The sequence below is a fragment of the Conger conger genome, chromosome 3, assembly GCF_963514075.1.
Source record: "Conger conger chromosome 3, fConCon1.1, whole genome shotgun sequence".
NCBI classification, from domain to species: domain Eukaryota; kingdom Metazoa; phylum Chordata; class Actinopteri; order Anguilliformes; family Congridae; genus Conger; species Conger conger.
The window spans coordinates 13,783,059-13,803,423 of record NC_083762.1 but is presented as its reverse complement, the minus strand read 5'-3'; the positions used below and the strand labels follow the sequence as shown (position 1 = coordinate 13,803,423).

The following is a 20,365-nucleotide window of genomic DNA, read 5'->3' as shown; positions in this document are numbered from 1 at the left end:
TTCGCGCGCAGGTCTTGATATTTCATTATTTATATCTGTCAAAAAGAGACCAAAGTAGAATTTAGTATTTTAGGGTGACATTAGTATGACTTGTTTGTCATTAGGGTCAAAAATAAGTGTAGCTGACCCTTAAACAAATCTCAAATGTCTATCTGGGACTGGTTGAGATGGTTGTTGATATGGGAGGCTGTTATCTAGGCCTATTAAATGGAAAAGACTGAAGTCAGTGTCAGTTTTTACAAATATATATTTGAATTGTAGTTATTGTTAATTTTCCCCACAATTTCAAATTAAGATGTACACACACATATATCTTTTTTATTATTTGATATCAGTATAATTAAAACTGAAATATCTTTAAAATATTAGCCAGAGATGTCATTGCATTCTCTTGACAGTAACGCTCTTCAACAAGCGCTTGCCTAGTTTTCTTTCAGTCAATTAGAGCAAGCTTGGTATTAATATATGCGTGTACGAATCCAACCACCAACCATGAAGTCAAGCTTAATGAGTGATGCTAGGATGTGAAAGGACAGAGCTGATATTGAAAGTGAAACTGCAGTTTAAGATTTGAGGGGCATTGATAGACATCTGTGTCAAACAGTAGTGGCTGAGCTGGATGTGGGTGTCCTGGAGTAGCACAACCTGAGAGATGATTCAAACAAATAATTACATGGTAAGTTATGCTTGTAAATAACAACATGTTTGTTTACGTAGAAGCAAATTAGTTTCAGGATTAGACCCCAGACAAGGTTTTTTTTTTTTGCTGGCCAAATACGGGGATGAAGCTTCACCAGCTACTGCTGGACCCCTACCTGGAGCACATCCTCGACACCTCCCACCCCCACTCTCCGTCTGATCTGACTTGTCTGGCACCTCACATACCCTCATGCAGTTGCATAATGAGGGCCAAAGAACATTGAGCTGTTACCATGGTTACAGGCTTCTGTAAATGTACCTGTGCGTCATATTTGGTGTTAACCTTCAAAGTCACTTTTTTTTCTTTTCTTTTTTTCCCCGTTTATGCGTGATCATTTAACTCACACTTACTTTGCACGTCAGTAGTCGTGCATGGAGTTTGAGATGCTTAGAAATTACTTTTCCAGTCTGTTGCTTATTCTTCAGAACAACCCAGTTAAAAATAATAGCCAAGGCAGCAGCTTCTGGCTTGCCGTGCAAGTACTATTACTTATCGATGCAGAAACCTGACCAACATCAGAGATGGGATGGCTGGATGTTATTGCCAGTTACTGTGTTTAGTCTCTGTTGCTTACAGAAGTTCCACTATCAGCTGTGTTCGCATCGCAAGTTCATGTGATTCTTCCACACCAGGGCCTCCTTTCCAGTGTGTCCAGAAGCTTATGGCTGTGTTGAAACCACATTCTAAGCAAATGTAGCCTAGTACTGCTCATACTACATTTCAGTGAAAATCAGCCCGAGTAGTATGCGGCTTGGAACACAGCCTGTGCAGCTGGGTGTGTCTGAACGGGTTGGTCCGACTCCCTCCCCTCTGTTTGACTGTCTAACGGTCGCTCACAGGGGATTGTGGGATTGATCCTAGGTTGGTCTGAGAATGCATTCTCAGTCACCTCAGCAGTTCAACAGATCTTTTCTGATGGGTAGAAAAGCATCCTCATGTCGTATGGACTAAAGCTGGTTTCTGCACCGTATCAGTTAGAATGAAGAGTGAGACAGCTTTGTCCTGTCTAGTCACGCACTTAGTTTCTCGTGTTTTTATTCCTATTTTGGATTTGTCATTTTGAATCATTTTGAATTACCCAAAGATATTCTAAAATCTGCTTCAAAGATTAGCCCGTGGAGTGTTATGTCTTAGAGACGGTATGTTCTGTGGATCTGCGGTGCTTGTGTTTGTTCCTTGTTTTTAGCGCGTCCTCAATCCCGCTGTCGTCTGGTACAGATTACATTGGTTTTCGCTGGAGCTCATTAGCTCCGTTTCCTCATTGGACCAGCTGTTCCTCAGGGAGGTACAATTTAGTAAATCACAGACCGGGGAGTGGAGAGATGATCATTGAGCCCCAGTAGTTGCTCAAGTTTCCCTACCATCCAGCAACATTCATCTTCACAGACAGCTCCGTGGTGCCATATGGGCTAATCAGACTAAAATAACGTTTGAGGTAACGTGTTGTATTGCTTCAGCCTGTTAAGAGTACATGGTGACAGGCTTTTTTCTCTACCCCATTTCAGCTTATTTTTCTTTTCCATTATTTTTTTCCCTCTCTGCTTGTCTGATTTTAATCTTGAAAAATTACCCCACTGTTCTTTTGTAAGGGAGGATTTAATTGGACCGCCAAAGCAGGTCTGATCCACTCCTGAGAGGGGAAGAACGAACGGGAACAGGGCTTAGGAGTGACGCATTTTCTCACTTCAGTGGTGCCGCAGACATCCTTTTATGAATTTTTAATACACAGCTTTAGTCTCAAGAATAGGAACATTCATGTTTAATCTGTCATAGGAGAGAGAGCTCCCCTGATACAAAATATCGGTGAATGCAAACATGGTTGTGAATTGTACTCTTTGCAATATTACTGTATTATGAACAATACCTGGCTTTTGCCGTCGTATAAAACATGTTGCTGTAGATTTGCAATAGGCTTTGTGTGAATGCTTTATGGCTGATGAAATATTACAGCAATCATCATTTAATGTAATCAAAAATACAGTGATGTTCCTTTAACGTGAAAATGGGCTCACACTAACGTTAATTATTCTTTTTGTTTGTTTTTTGCTGACTACAGCCAGTTGAAGGAGGAATGAATGATCTTTATTAATGAATTTATGAATTAATGCATTTTCAGTTTTTAGTATTTGAAAAGAATATTGCAGCATTGCGTTCCACACGAGTGATGGTCGAACTGCTGTGTTTAATGTGAATTAATCTCTTAACCACTAGAGACCCGAGTTCAAGTCTGGCCTGATCCCTGCCATTACAATGTACATATTTTAATTAAAAGTACAGTAACTTTGCAGTTAAATGAATTATAACAACTTGAAATTGTATGAAACTCAAAGCACAAACAGTTACGGGACATCAGCAAATAATTCAACAGTTGGCTATTTTATGTCTTCATATTTAGGAATCAATCTAAAATGCAGTATTAGGCTACATTAGGGCAATAGATTGAATGTATTGTAAGAGGCCTTCACCGGTGGATCAGTTAATAAAAGCACTGTATTCTGAAGAGGTCAGTGTTACATCTTTTCAAATGTAAAATTTCCACAAAAAAAGAAGAAAAAAAAATGGCACTTGGAACAAGACCAAAAGACTGATGCTAGATCTGCTTATTAGCTTATTTTTCCAAAGCAAGACATGGTTTATTTGACTAAATATGTTGCTATTTTGTACAATTCTCAGACCGCTGGGACTAGTAAAATCAGCACAGGCTCGTGTCTCTCAAGTAAAATCCATCATTCCTCTTCTAAGTTGCTACGTTCAGCCATGCATGCAGTCTTGTGTAGAATGTAGTGTCATCTGTGATTAGTCTGAGAAATAATGCGTCTCAGTTATTCTCGCTATGCCCCTGCAGATTTAGTAGTAAGTTATTTTTCTTTTCCACAACAGAATAATCTTTCAGGAAATCAGGGGTGCCATATTGGGGTCCTCACAGTGTCTGCGGGTTTGTGTGCGTTCCTTTCTGTCAGTTAAGGCCTTCATAACGCAGGGGAATGGTTTCTTCAGCCAAACTATGGTTTAACTGAGTCACTGGAGCAGACACTGGCCCTACAGGACTGGATTGTGACACCCATGCTCTAAATATACAGAAGAACGTGAAACCTGACAGTTCAGTGGGACTTTTTTTTTGTCGGATTTGTTCATATACTAAACTTTCAATTATCAGTAAGAATGGTCACAATGGGATAAAGCTGTTCCTGAGTCATTCCATGAAGTGTACCTTTTGCATCCACAAGAAACGATCAGCATTACAACTGCAATAACATTTGATAAACTGTCCATTTATAGATATGTTATTACTGTATCTGTATCTTCAATATACAACCATTTTAGGCCAAGTAAGTATACTTTTGGAGAATTAAAAATACTTTTATGCATATGTGAAAGGACTTTGTTACCCTGCATTCATGCATATATTATTATAGTTGTTTATTTTTCACATTATGACCGATGTATACAAACAGTCCCCTTTTTTGCGTATACCATATATCTGTGTGACCTTCACCAGATAGCCATCAGTGAATGGATTAGCCTTACAGTCAACCCTGTTACTGTCAATCATGTTACTGTATGGAGAGCAACGGGGTTGACATACATTCTGCAATGGGTATCTGAAAACTAGTACTCGTGAAAAATGAACACAATAAAAATGAATACCAATGTTATGCTGTTTTGCTGCATAACGGACTCATGCCAGACTAGACGAATGCCAGACTGGAATTCGTTGCTTACTACATGGAAGGCAATGGGCATATAATCTGCAATTTGCCGAGGAAGAGCCTACCTGCCAAACAGCAACCGGCAATTGAACTCAACTACAGGGTCGACACCTGCAAATGACATGAATTTTATTTACCCTTCTCCCAGCAAACAAATCCGTGTTGCATATTTTTATTATCCCTGCGACCCTGTTCAGGATAAGTGCGTTAGGATAATGAATGTATTTTTACTATGAAATGGAAGCCATATTAACTACAACTGAAGACCCAGTTGTCTCTGCTTAGCCTGACTACTGCCAGCTTATCTGAGATCACAGTTCTACTGATACATTCTTGCTCTTATAATTCATCACTGTTTGTTTTGTCTACTCAATATCCCACAATGGCCTTTTTGGAGAAATTATTTTTTTTAAAGCCTGGAGTCAGAAGAGGGCCCTTCATGTAGAGCTTTGGCAAGCAGACGAGTGGGGAGTCGCTAGGGAACGAGTAGATGTGGATCCCCGCCAACCCAAACCCTCCCTAACCCTGGTAGTAGTTGCCCTCTGGGGTTACGGACCACAGACTGCACTGGCACAGTTGGGATGTGTGGGCCGTGGGGCTCATCCGTGCACTGGAGCAGTGCCTTAGCCAGAGGAGCCAGCAGTCCGGCTCTCCTGGCCTGATGTTCCACAGGCTTGGCTTATGGCCTGTGGCGGTGGGTGTTTTGGTCTGATATTCCATGGGCTTGGCTTATAGCCTGTGGTGGTGGGTGTTTTGGTCTGATGTTCCACGGGCTTGGCTTATAGCCTGTGGCAGTGGGTGTTTTGGTCTGATGTTCCACAGGCTTGGCTTATGGCCTGTGGCGGTGGGTGATGGTGTGTGTATGCCCATGTGTGTGATCACGCACATTTGCCAGCACGCCTGACATCTCTTTCACCTTCACTGCACATTGTCGGTCGCTCTCAGTGGAATTTGCAGCCCTGTATTTAGGTTATCAAGGAGTGATTTTGTTCTTTTCACAAATTTCTGTCCCCTTCTCAGACTTTTACCCGGTCCAGATCGGCAAGTTCATACAAAGCTCTCTCTTTGGTGTTAGAGAAGATAATTTTCTCCCAGAGGGATTAAGGTTGTCGTAATTTCCGGTAAAAACCTCAAATCTGTCACCATCAGAGCGCCCATGAAATCTAAACCGCTTGAATGACTGCCATTTTGTGCCCTTTCTTCTTAGTTTGGCCCAAGACCACGTTTTGTCTTTTAGCATTGTGTAAGTAATAATACAAATATATATGATAACCTGCCTTCATGTTATATTGCACTGACTGAGCATTGCTGCCTTGAATTGCAAAGTGGCACTGGCTGATGAAATGCTCAATATAGCCAGTGTTTAATGACACACTTGCAGTGTAAAACACAAAACAGAGCATGTCTTATGTCATTCATCATCATCGTGATTGATTCGGTACTTTACAAATACAGCATGTTGTGTGTGTGTGTGAATGCGTGTTTGACATGTGTGATGTTTGTGTGACGTTTGTGTGACGTGTGTATGTGTGTTCGTTAGAGATATGTGTGTGTGTGGGGGGCACTTCATGTAGTTATTTGTTGCATGTTTCCCTTCATGCCTCATTCCCCGTCAGGCTGAACCCGTCTTGCTCTCAGTGGTATTCAGTGCTTATCTAATGACTGAAGGGAATCAGAGCCGTCTCTAGCCTCTGTGCCGCCCTGGGCGAGATCGTGGATTGGGGGGGAAGGCAGGGAATTGTCAGTAACGAGATCGCCGAGGGGGGTGGGGTGTGGTTTTGTCAACTACCATTCTTCGTTTGCCTCCCTTTGCAGATGGTTTGCGCCCCCCGTACAGATGGTGCCCTAGGCAACGGCCTATATCGCCTACGGTTAGAACTGACCCTGAAGGGATATTAATATCTCATTACTGCCAAATGTATCAAATTATTACTGTTATTCATCCCAATCAAGACTGTTCAGATACATTCAATGATATTCTTGTGGAACAAAGTGTGTGGGTTTTTTTAAAATACCATTTTTAATATTTTATCTCAAGTCTGCTCAAAACCCCTGCAGCTTTTATTTTATCTTCCTCTGGCTAGTAGGTTGGCTGGCAGATGATTTTCCGAAAATCGAAACAAAAGCCTTTTCCACACATGGAGCCTTGCCCTTTCACCGTTTGGGCCTAACGTGAGAGTGGGAGGCAGCGCTCCGTTAAATCTGCGCTGAAGACATGGCAACATTTTCAGAGGAGGTACCTGAGTAGTAGTTGTGGTGGTTCGATCCCCGATGTAGCCGCAATAAAATTGGGCCCTTGAGCAAGGCTCTTAACCCCACATTGCCCTAGGGGAGATTGTCTCCTGCTAAGTGTAATCAACTGCAAGATGCTTTGGATAAAATCATTCAGCTAAATAACATGTAATGTAGTGTTAAGACGTTCGGCCCTTTCGGCTTTGATGTGTGAAGGAAGCCGCAACATCAGTGGATCAAGCACACCGAAGCTTGGTTCAGTAATATGTCTCATAATATCTCAGCTGCACTGTTCCTTACTACTGCAACAATCAAGAAAGTAAATGGAGCACGTACACAAAATAAATAATGACTGATTTGCTGTATAGTACACACCATTACAGACCATTACATCAATGCTATATAACCTGGTTGTACAGAGGTTGCTAAAGTACCAGTACTGTTGGTGTACATGCATATTAAAATGTGGCAGGATGTTATTCCCTGCTGAAAAAAAAACAGCTCAAGCTAGGTTTTGAAACAGCTGGTTGCTTGTTGACCAGTTCAGTGGGCTCCATATTCAACATGGTCTGACCAGCCCAAGCTATGTTTTGAAACAACTGGTAGCTGGTATTTCAAGTGGTCCATAGCTGTATTTTACACCAGGGTTGGCTTTTTTTTTTTTTCATTGCTAAACTACTTCTCTGGCTAACACACTTAAGCTCAAAATCATTTGGATCTGTGTAGGCCTGACCTGTTTGGGCCTATGGCACTAACCTACTTCCACATCTTTTTGAGTTTTCGACAGTCGCTTGTTCAGACAACTGTTACGGGGGCCATCTCGTGTGAATGCATCTATGTATGAAATTAGCCATGCTAATAAAATGCATAAAATGCATAAAATGCAGACTGTGCGGCTATCATGCAGTTCGCTATTGGTGCAGAACCGTGCTGCAATGTGCCTTTCCTCCAGTTAAGCCCATCACTAAGGTCGCGTAGAGACTCCATACCCCGACTGTAAAAAGTAGTTTTACCACTGTGAGCGGTTCAATACCAGTCCCATTCATCAAGGAAATCTTTAAATAGCCATTCCTGCCCTTTTCATGCCCAGGGGGTTAGTCATCATGCCAATGGGATTCAATTTCACTCTGCATCTCTCTTACATTTTTGTGGGGACAGTTCTCGATCACGTAAAAGTATTTAGTGGCAACGGAGTCACCGGCAGAAAGAATGCGTGGGTTCTTGTTTTGAGTGGAGGTAAAAAATGTCTTCTGTGCATGAATCCGTGCCAGAAAGAATGAAACGTACCTTTTCACCTTTTGGAAATGGTGGGGCTGCTCATTCTTTCTGTAGGGTACATCGCCAGAGCAGCTGGATGGCAGTTAAAGGCCCACATATCATTCATATCCTCCTGGATATTATTTATTTATTGATTTATTTTAATTTTTTAATTTATTAAATTTATTTTTTTGGTTGGAAGATTTTGATAAAAGAATGCATATTTTAGGGTCTAATGGCTGTCTGTATAACGATTTCCCACGTGACATGACATGTTGTATGTTTTTGCATAATTATCAGATGACGTCGCTAAATGGTAAAGAGGGAATTGGGCTCTGGAGGCAGGGTTAGGTACTTCTCAAAAAACCTCCATCACTGCTCTTTGTGAACGTGTTGTGGTCGGTTTAGATGCTAAAACCGGGAGGAGGAGCTGATGCATGCAGAGTTCAGGGTTTGGCGTATACCGTGTGCACATCTGCAGAAGCAGGGGCCTTTCCCATAGCCTCTGTGGATCCTGGGACACTGAGCAGTTCGCTCTCAGAGCCTGTCAGAGTGCTTATACGTCCCCTACACTGGTGGTGTAGCCCCAGGAAGATGGCTGCTGTTCCTTTTACATTTTTTCTCCCCTGTTTTGTTCTTCAGCCAAGCAGGCCCAATTATTGGTAATGAGTTTCTTCACTGTGCCTAATTAATGTGTTTGGGTTGTCTGGAGACAGACGAGGAGGTGTGCTCCGGATCGGGTGGCCTTTCGGTTACCGTGCTCTAGCATGATGGGTAATGTGCAGGGATGGGGGGGGGGGGGGGGGGGGGGGGCTGGCCAATGGGCTGCAGCCACACGTGCTTTCCCACCTGTTTTTACTTTCCCAGCGGCTGCTATGGCGCTGGGGGGTAGCTCTCTCTAATGCTAGTCACGGTTACCTTTATTGCATAACGTTACGTAATTACTCAAGTATTTTAGTAGGGCTGTCTGCACTGTGGCAGCTTCTCAGATTGTTGCTATCGGCCTGTATGATCTCGGACCTAAGTGGTATGTCCAAGTAAATGTCATACGAGGCAACTAGTGCATTGTGCACGGGCATTCTACACATTAGTTGCCATTATAGAATGATAAGTAGACGGCTATCCATAATGATGAGACAGTATGGAGCAGGGAGAGGCTAATAAAAGTTAAATTAAATGGAAAAAGTAACATTTAATCATTTTGGCTGAAACATGGTTGATTGGGTAATGGAAATGGTAATCTCTTGGCCATGCTTGGTGTGAGCCTTGGGACTTTTTTGTGTGGCCTATTTGCTGACATTATCCTCTCTCTCTCCCAGGGCAGTGCTGCTGCACTGCTGTTTTCTTGTGCAAATACTGTGTACCTGATGAGTTTGGAAGAACTTGTTGTACTTGTCAAATCCTGGTATTGAGTCGAGAGGGAGTTTTTTTTTCTAAGTCGAGTGTGCAGACTTGGTTGGGGTCAAAAACCCTAGCAGCCTCAAGAGACTTTTGCACTGGTTGAAAGAAACAGTTTATTTTGGAGTGCATTGGGGTACGTTGTTGGCTTCATCAAAACTACTCCAAATGCTTTGAGGCGTTGGATATTTTGTCTGATCTACTGAGCCATTGTTTGGCATTCATTTTTCAATTCACTCTTATTGTACATTTACTATGTTCAGATTTTTCTCCTCTAAAACAAGTGGATAATATCTTGGAGACTTTTGCCGTATTCTGCAATTAAAGGAGTAACATTGTGGTTGGTCACACATTCTAGGTTTTTATATGCAATTTGCGCAAGAGGACATTGAAGAAACACAATGAAAGTAATACATATATCCGTTCTTTAGTTTTGGAGTAGTGAAAGGAAAAATAAGTGTATTGTCCTATTTTCAACATTTGAGACCACTACTTCTCCTAGTAGTGCATCACACGGGGATAACCACTCCCCTTATCCCTCCCATATAACCTGTGACCCACAGTTTGCGCCGCTGACATACAGTAAAGTGTGGGCATGTCATAGCAAATGACAGTTCTCAATCCCAGACAGTTACGTGTAGAAAAATAAGTTTTAAAATAAATTTAAATGACTTTAAATGTACTGAGTGAACTATGCTGCTAAACCCTGGTTGCACACGATCAGAAGCCCAGGGCCTGTTTTTTTGCCGAACCTGTATTGCAGAGGGCGTTGAGTACATGCCTGCTGAGCAGATAATGGCATACCTCAGAGGAAATGAGGGCCTTATCTGGTGATGGTGTGGCATGATTCCCCCATTAAGAGAAAATACGCTAGCTCTATTCCTCTGGGCCTCGAATGGGACTGACCTGACTTCTCCCTCTCTAATTGGAAGGTCAGTGTGATATTAATGAACTCAGAATGGGTATGTTCTGCTAAATAAGATCATACGACCTCAGTAGTCATCCATAATCTGACTTTAATTGGAGCAAAATAGCTTGTGTGTGCAATATGCAACTCTATACTGGATTATTAGCCACAGTGCCTGTCAACAAAGTTTATTTTGTATTAAAATCTTCCAGTTTATCCAGTGCTGTAATTAGTTGGCCATTAATTACCTTGGAACTAAGATCTTGGCTGTTTTCTTGAAAAGGGTGTTGTTTTTTGCCATTGACCTGTCTGCTTTAGGACTGAGAATAACGGATGAAGAGAAAAATTTGATTTTGGAACATAAAAGGAGTATTATAAATTGACTAAACCAATTTTTATTTTATTTAATTTAATTTTTTTTGTCAGTTTCAGTTTGTTCACTCCCCTTTCTGTGCAGACAACAGGGGGAATTAGACCTCATTCAATCATAGATAAATAAATATTCATTATGAATAAATAGGATTGGATTGAATGTATGGAAGAACTCAGTGACTGAGCACTGTTGGTTCCAAATGTGCTCTAATTGTTTCCTGCACTTGCAGTCCTTTAGAATGGAGACAGCAGACTCATCAATAGGACATCAGAGCCCTTTACAATAGGCCTCTCTGTGCTTTACTTGTTATGCATTCGCGGTACTTGTGATCTTCACTTGTGATGCTGACATTGCACAGCTGCAGACCGTGCACCACAGTCTTGTGATTTCCTGACCTGTTTGCAACCTTGACATACAGGCCTATTCGGATGCTGTGTTTCTGAAGAAACCGTTTTATTGAGATGAGGCGGACAGTTTGAAGCGAGGGGGATTCCTCACCCATTTCTATATGTAAACACTCATCACAAGTTATGCAAATTATAAGAGCACAGCCTACCTTATCGTGCAAATTATAGACAACAACTAGGAATTTCACTTATCTCTAATACTTGAGAAGAAGGACCGCCTTCATACGACCATCAAAACCAATCTAATCTTGTTAGTTAATTAGTGTCCCTTGCCTTCCCATTGAAACTGGAGAGAGCTCAAGAGGCTTAATTTTACACAGTATATAGTGGAGCATTCAGCAGGAGAAGTTCAGTACGAGTGTAAGTGTTCCGACTTCACTGATACACCTCTTCCTACACGATGCCGTTGCCTGTTGAACTGCGTAGCGTGTAGTCTGCGGGCACTCCCGGGAGAGGAAGTTCTCAGTTCCTGGTCGAGAAAGTGCTGTCTCACCAGCGTTTCATTTCCCCAGTACGCGTCTGTGAAAGTGTAGGTAATGTTTTCTTGGTCGGAACGCAGTTTAGACGCGTGGGCGTGTGCTCTGGAGTGAAAGGGCCTGCGGGGTGTCTCTTGACATGCAGGTGCGCGAGGGCCGTTTGTCCGCCGACTGTAAAACGCCGGCTCTTTCCAGGGTAACGCTCGGGTCTGCCGGTCCCCACGGAGCCAAGGTCCAGAACCCTCTCAGATAATGTGGCCCCGCTGCACTAACCTCCTGAAATATTTATCACGGGGGGAGTTCTGTTGGGAAATGACCGGTCCGTGTAGCTCTCGATGTCACCGTCTCGTCAGATCTCCCGTAAACGGGAAAAAGCGGTGAGAGAAATCCGATGCTGACCTTTAAATCGCTGCCACACCAGGGGATGAACATCTGTCCCATTATTCAGAAGCTTCACAACACGTTCTCCTGCATTTAGGGATCACTGGGGCCCTGAGATCCCCACCGATAGCTACTATTTCAAATCACAGCTTCACCCCCTAAAAGTCGAAAAATGCCACGGTCCCCTTGGGGAGAAACTATACTTGACTTTTATATTCCGGTCACTGAGCAACTATGGATTGGAATATTTAAGCTTTCCAACATCGTTTGTTCAAGTGCGTGTTATGCATACTTGTGAGCTAATATTTAGACACCACTTAAATTTGATGTGGGCCTAGTCATTTGAAATATCACGGTGACAATATGGGCCTTTTATCCCTCATCGCAAGCATAGCCATTTCTCACATAATGTGGTTTAACTGGATATATGCCACAATCCCTCAAAACAGGAAACGCACATTTAAGAAAAATGAACGGCTCGCTAAATGACTGGGGACTGAAAAAACCAGCATGCACAGGGGTCCCCAGAACTGTACGTGTGGCATGTACTTTTGTAACAAATTACGAATTGTTAGTCATTTGGTATGGCTATTTTCCGGACAGTGCCAGAGACGTTGGTTTGATGTCCCTGCCTGTTTGCTGACCAGCTTCTGGGCCCGCCCACTGCAGCGTGACCACAGACGCGCAACCTCCACACTGGCTTTTGCGTTCAGGCGCGGACCCCCGGCTGCAGCAGGCCGGGACGGAGGGCTCTCTGTGACTCCAGTGACGTGGAAAGCCACGGATGCTGACGATGCTGACCACAGGCAGGTGTCTGGCCCCAGGATATCCGCTCTCCGGCCTGTTCGCGCTGGCTTAGCCCCCGTGTTTATATAGCGCTGCTAATCCAACAACAGCACTGACGCCAGGCGATCCTGACTGAGATCACTGGCCGATCATGACCACGCTCCACTTGCCTTCACACGCAGCTGCTGGTCGTAATAGCAGCTGTCTCAGTGTCCATCTAGCTACAGAAATAAAATGGAACTGTGCGGGACTACTGGGGAAATATCAGACATTTTTTATTGTCGTTTCTGGGAATAGTGATGAGCGATCGACATAATGACATGCCAAGCCAGCTAGTACTTTGCTGAGAATTGTGTTGATAAGTCTTGCTACCTTGCTAGCACTCCCTCTCAAAAGCTTTATCCAGCTACCAACGTTTGTTTTAACTCTTGTATAGCTTACTTTGTCTACCTAACCTTCCATTAAGACATTTCAGGTAATTTAAGAAAACCTGCTTGTGTGTCATAGTTCCCCATTTCTTTCCAGCTCTCTCGCACACTGGAGAAAACCGCAGACTGTAATTTGATACCAGTTACTGTAGATGCTGCGTGCTTCAACTTTATGTAATACTTGGTGTGTAGATTGGCAGTGTGATTGCTAAACCAGTTGGGGGACTCAATAAAATACATTTCCCCCATAAACGTGTCCCTTTATCCAATGATTTTGGCTGTCAGGTGTATTTCACACACATTCCAGACTTTATTCACACGTGTCAGCAAGTACAATATAACCTTTCGTGGAGGCCACCGTTCAGGCCTTGATCTTGTTTTGTGTTGATCTTGGTTTTAGGTTGGCTGCAGTTAGCTCATTCTAATTTGTGTCTGCAGTGTTGAAAAATGTAGTGAAATGTAGTTGTTGCTCTCTACATCCCTACCATCTGCATGCGTCTTTAGTATTGTCACATTTGTCCTTGACTTTGACTTGCGTGTAAATTCTGCTGTTTAAAGTTCATTTCACAAACTCACTTTGGCTTGTTGATTTTAGTGATTGCAGAACTTGCTCTGTTTGTGAAGAAAATAAAGTATTGCCCTAAACTGTAAAAATGTAATTTTATTGAATCCAGGCAGGAGTCCAAATTAAAGCACCAGGTTGATTTGTGTGTGTGATTTGTGTGTGTGTATTCTATCGAAAGTGGAATGTGAGTCGAAGCCGTGGCTTCCAGGAATTGGTGTGTAAGCACATATAAGCCTCTTGCTTTAAACACTATTCTCTGTGCGCCTTCATCATGGATTGCGGAAGACAGCACACCAGGTGGTCTTACAGCTTCTACCATCTGAGCCTAGAGATGTAGCCCACTGTTATTTTCCAAAGCAGTATTTGCGGTGAGATATGTTCTGACTTGGTGAACATGGAGCTAGCCAACTCCTTTGTAAATGATCATAATAAGTATTATAATTATTATATGGCCATGCTATCACTACCTTTGTGTTTTATGTTTTCAATGGAAAGCACAGCAAGGTGAACAGAAGACGAATAGCACCATGGTGATGTTATACTCCAGCTCTGAGCTCTGGATAACCTGCAGTGCAGCACACACACCCCGAGGAGGACACACTTCAGGAGGATAGTGTGTAGATTTGTGGAGGAGTTGTCTGGCACTCCTTAAACGTGAAAATCCATGTTAAGCCTAATTATGATCCAGCAAGCTCAATCCTGGACCCTACACTCAATCTCTCTTCAGAGGGCAGCGCAGTGTCTCATTAGATCTGTGAGCCCTGGGGGAAGTCGTGTTTGACTGAAACAAGAGCACTGCAGAAAAAACACTTGAAGATGTCTGGCACTTACAGCACTGCTCAATGTTGAGCTTGTGTGTGTGGGAGAGATGGTGGTGGAGAGGACCTCAGGATGAGCTTTGGTGCTCAGATTAATAATAATAATAATAATAATAATAATAATAATTATTATTATTATTATTATTATTATTATTTTATAATACTACTACTAATAATAATATTAATTAATAATAATAGTGCTTCTCCCATGCTCAAGGTGCTATTCAATACATTAAGATGAACAATGAAGAACACAACAAGTTTGGCACAATTTAAATGCCCGCAAACCAATAAATTCAATACGTGCATGGAACCATAGCCACTACACACAGAAGAGCATACTAAATCAAACCATGCTATCGGCTTTCCGAAACGGGCTGGTTTTGAGCTGTGTTTTAAAAGACTGGATGGTGTTAGAAGAGCCTGTGTGTGGCAGCTCAGTGAGGCCCATTACCCTTAGAGCGAGGTTTGGTTGAAGGGTCTGGAAGCAGAACCAGAGGAGCAGGGCAGGGCAACTTCAGACGAGGGTGTTCACTTCTGTTTGAGCTCTTGAGCTGAAATCGATTCAATCGTAAGTTCGTTATCCCATCTGGTCTCACCACAGCTTTTGCCATGTAAGCCGGTACCAGCTATACTCATCTCCAGAGGTAGAGGATGTTGACACTGTTACTCTCTGTCCACTCTGTGTGTGTGTGTGTGTGTGTGTGTGTCTATATATATATATATATATATATATATTGGATGTGGTGGGTTTTTCTTTACAAACAAATATTGCTATGCAACTGCTCCAAGCAGTTCTATGTACATACACACACACACACACACACACACGCACACACACTCCAGTTCTACATGAATTTATCCTGACCTCTTGAGGAATGTGGTTCAAATTGAGCTCAGCAACTCCTGGGTGTTCTTTTTCAAGCGGGATATTCCAAGAAAATCACAGGACTAATCCTATTGCGATACAGCGAGGAATATCTGAGGTGCTCTGAGTTTGGGGAATAAACCGTGCCTGGGGCCCTTGGTGCCTGAAAAAGCTGCTTCCTCAGATCTGATTACAGTCTTCATATTGTGGTGAAGTTGTGATATCAGATTATCTGGGGTAGGCATAGCAGGATATGTGCATTTTCATTTATAAAACGGAGATTGATGTGGGGGTTATTTGATCCACAGCTGAAAGGCACAAATTCTGCTCTCTTCTCCTTCCCGGCTCCCTTTTGTCTTTCGGGGAATTTTAGGATAAGAAAAATCTGCCTTGCCCCCCAGTCCATCTGTTTGGTTGTTACAGCACACTGTGTCTATGTCTAGCCAAGCTGCAATGGTTTACCTAGGAGGGTAATATTTAACCGGTGGGTGGGATAGGTGGGTGACCCAGAAAGCATTGCTTTCTAATCGGCACACACTGTTCATAAATGTATTACTGCCAGTCGTGTAGACGGCAGCTGTGCCAGAAATGCTGCAGGTTGTTTGAGGGGAAGTGTGTGTGGTGGTCTGGTTAATCTTTCACTGGCTCTCGCACCTGTCAACCAGGACCAATTAATTCTGGCTTACCGTTTCATTGGACATTGGCAGGCCCGTGAGTGTCACATGGGCTGATGGAAGTTAGAAGCGCATGCAATAGTGTGGCCTCTTCTCCTTTGAGTGATGTCTGGGTGGCGATAAGCCCTTGTAGAACCATCCTTCGGTGGATTGTCCATAGGATTGTCCATATGCAGTGGAGTTTCACAGCTCTAGAATGTGATGCCACAGATGGAGAACCAAGTAAGATTGTAATTGGCTCCCTCGGCGTGGAACCCTGGTCTTTAGCCCAGCAGGCCAGTCGTATCGTTTGCAGTGTGGGGCTCCTTCTGTCATCAAAACCTGCATCAGATCCGCCCAAGTTACATGGACCTCCTCTTGATACTGTGAAAAGGCCTAGCCCCGTTGGATTTTCCACTGAGGGAAAGCTTTGAAGCTGTGTTGCTGAGTCATACTATGGCTTAGGCGTAGGAGCAGATGAAGACAGAGTGAATCAGAGTGCTGTTCGGTGGGCATAGATGCCGCCCAACGCTCAAAATCTTTTTTTAATCACACTCCGCATACCCTGCTCCAGCGCTCCTTCCCTGAACAAGCCGGGAAAAATCATTATAGAGCATTTGGTATGATTCGCTTTTTCCACTCCCTAATCTTTAAAGCACCAGCTAACATAGTAATTTTTGTGTTCCATTTCATAGTAGGCTGTGCCCGTTCAGCATTGTGGGGACACACAGATACCGACCAGGCGGACCAAACTGAGATGTGCCGGTGGGGTTAATGTGCTGAGCTGTTTGCAGGGGGAACGAAGGCTTAACATGGCCGACATTGGCTCAGGCGGTAAGAGCAGTCGCCTGGCAGTCGGAGGGTTGCCCGTTTGATTCCCACCCTGGGCGTGTCGAAGTGTCCCTGAGCAAGACACCTAACCCCCAAATGAACAGCACTCCTGATGAACTGGTGGGCAGCCGTTGGTGTGTGAGTGCGTGTATGAATGGGTGAATGAGAAGCATCAATTGTACATCGCTTTGGATAAAGGCGCTATATAAATGGCAGCCGTTTACCATTTAGCATCTCTGCTGTAGTCTCTCACTCGCTCTGCTCTGGACAGACTGACCACGTTCCTCCTCACTGGCACTGCTCTTGATTGCACGTTCAACACAACCATATTAGAACTGCTGGAAGCTGTCAGAGATACACCACATGTGTGGCAGGTGTAGACCACCACCCTAACAACCGCCCTAAAGTCCTTCTTAAGTAAATGGATATGCAGCATGTACAGTATACATTTTATTGAAGTTCGAGATCTAGAAATATGTTGCTCCACAGGTAACTCATTGTCTCTCCCTCTTTCGCTTATTTTTCTAATTCGGTTCATGATCAAAGCTAGCTCGCAATTACGTTAGATGTTCTTAATAAGCTTTGGGTGGAATAGCAAGGGTGTGTTTGTGTGATCACATTTTTAAATGGGTCATTGGTGCTCAATACGGGTTTCTCCAGCAACCCTCCACATTTAACAGTGGTGTGTTAGAATTTTTTTTTGTTTTATCAGATGATGAAATAGGCACTGGTCCTTATCTTTGTTGTACAGGTAGCAGTTGAAATTGTACTTCCCTCTAGGGTCTTTCGGTGCACTTATCCCTGGTTATGGGTATGCACTTTGCACTTTGTTGTACGTTGCTCTGGATAAGAGCGTCTGCCAAATGCCATTAATGTAATGTGATGTGTTAGCAACAGGATGGTGAAAGAACAAACTACCCTATTTTGACAGTAAGCTATCATTCCCTGGTTAGATTATCAAGAGTACTGTGGAGGTGAGGTGGAGAGAATGATGGACAGAGTAAGCGTGTTGCTAGGGAGTATGTAGGAGGGAGTGAGTTATCCTAAAATGGTCAACATATTGCAGCCATTTGATATGTGCCTCACAAAGGCCCCTAGGCCAGCAGCCAGCACAGGGCCATGTTGGCAGTGTTGAGCGGTTAGAATTATGGCTCATGAGAACATTTCTGATCATTATTTATCATTATGTTCATGCATCATAAATGTCTGGCTTGGCAACACAGAGTGAAAGTAGTTATTTTTGCTATAAACTTACGGAATTTGGATTTGAGCTCAAATTATGGATATGAGACAATCAGCTTTTATTTCAAGGTATTTACATGTGTACAGTATACATTTTACCATTTTGCCAAAACGGCTGTTTTTGTGCTGAGTCGCCACATTTTCAACGGTGCTAATTTAAGTTCATCAATGAACTTCCATAAATCAAGGCAATGAAGTCTAATATTTGGTCACATAGTCCTTAAGTGCAATAACTGCATCAAGTGTATGACCCATTGAAATCACCACACAAAAGGTAGGATCAAGGCTAGACGCTCACTGTTCTTCTGTGTGAACAATCAAAAAGAAACACCTTAAACACCTGTCATTCCTTAAATTTGCACAGCTGAAAATGGGGTGCTCAGTGTGAAAACTGCTCTTTCTGTAACACGATTAAAAATATACAGTACCCATGTAAATATATTTATAGATGTTTTGGTAGCAAACTGCAGCGAGGACACGAGGGGTTTCTCGCTGCGTATATCTTGAGACTTCTATCAGTTATCAGATATTCTCTTTCTGAATGCTTAACAGCAATCCCTTAGTGTATTAAGAGCATGAAGAATCTCCATAAGGACTGAAAATGATTATTTTTCTCTTTAGGCAATGTAGTGTATTGTAAAGCGCACTGCTTTGGAATTCCCCTGCAATTCTGGGAAGAGTTAGTGCTTACTGCTCATTTGTGGACTTCACAGCATAATTATTAAAATATGTATATATGTATATGTATATATATATATTTATTTTTTATATATTTTTTTAATTATTATAATAATTTTTTTTATGGTACTTAGTTATTTGCTACTGTGAGACTAATTCTGAACATCTCAACAGTATGGCAAGACAAGGATTCGGAAAGGATGTGAGAGGCAGAGTGAATGACCTTTTTTTCTGAAGAACAGAGGTTTGAATAGAAAAGGCACCTGACTGGACTACCGTTAGGCCTGTATCTTTCTGCATCTTTCTGCATTGTTTTCAGCTGTCCTTTCTGAAACGAGGTCTGACCAGCGAGCGCTGGTGTTTAATTTCCTTCACACCCCATTCTTGTAATTGTGAATAAATACTCCAGAAGTTTAATTTCATCCTCCCTCCCCTCCCTGGGTGATTTCCTCCAGGAAATGAAATATTTACTCACCCTTTCCTGCAACAACAATGCTTTTCTTTGCTAAGGGAAAACGATTGAATGGAAACCAAGACAAGCATCTTAAACGTTAGTAAAACACCTCTAGTAAAACCGCCAACCTTGCGGGTCCCAGTCTTGTACCTTAGCAACTAGGCTACAGGCTGCCCCTTGGTATAAAAGCGTCTGATGTCATCCTGAAATGTCCCTGTAGTTTCAATGGTGTCTGTGGCTCTTGTTGATCCATCTTGGTCCCCAGCATTGATATGTTAATAATTTCACTTGTTGCTGTCTGAAATGCTGAGAGACGTTGCTGCCCTGCTGGAACTGTACGTTCTTGGCAAAGAATAGTAATGGCAGATAGGAATGGGGAAAGTGGCACGACTGGATTAGCTTCAGTTGGAGCGGGGAGACTTTAAGTGAGACGTGTGCTTTACTCTGTGTCCTCAGTCGGAGCCAAGCCACAGCCATGCACCTGAGGCCCTGTATTCTGCATTACTGCAGGCTTTTGTGTGCTTTTCAGATGTCTCTGACAGCCCTGGCACACAGCTCCTGCATACGTTCTGTAGGCCCTGCCGTTCCTCCTCACACAGAATGGCTTTGTCACTGAGTCCTGACAGAGCTGTGCACTCAGCAAATCCCCACGCACACTGACACACTCACACATACTCACACACACACACTCACACACACACACACTCACACGCACACTGACACACTCACACATACTCACACACACACACTCACACACACACACACTCACACGCACACTGACACACTCACACACACTCACACACACACTCACACACACACACTCACACGCACACTGACACACTCACACACACTCACACATACTCACACACACACTCACACACACACGCACTCACACGCACACTGACACACACTCACACACACACACTCATACACACATAAACACTGACACACACACTCTCACACACACGTACACTGACACACACACACACACACACACACATAAACACTGACACACACACTCTCTCACACACACACACACACACACACACACACACTCTCTCACACACATGTACACTGACACACACACTGGGCTCAGTACAGTCAGCAGAGACTCGAGCCTTATGAAAGTAAAAAAATATTAGGATGTTAATGAATGCTGATGTGTCAGGTTATTACGATGCAAAACCAGTTCTTATAGCTG

At 43.1% G+C, this 20,365-nt stretch overlaps 1 protein-coding gene across 1 annotated transcript in view; it reads left to right on the top strand.

Moving 5' to 3' along the window:
• slc16a2 (solute carrier family 16 member 2) overlaps positions 1 to 20,365 on the top strand; it is a 35,977-nt gene that overhangs the window by 1,288 nt on the left and 14,324 nt on the right. The window lies entirely within an intron of this gene.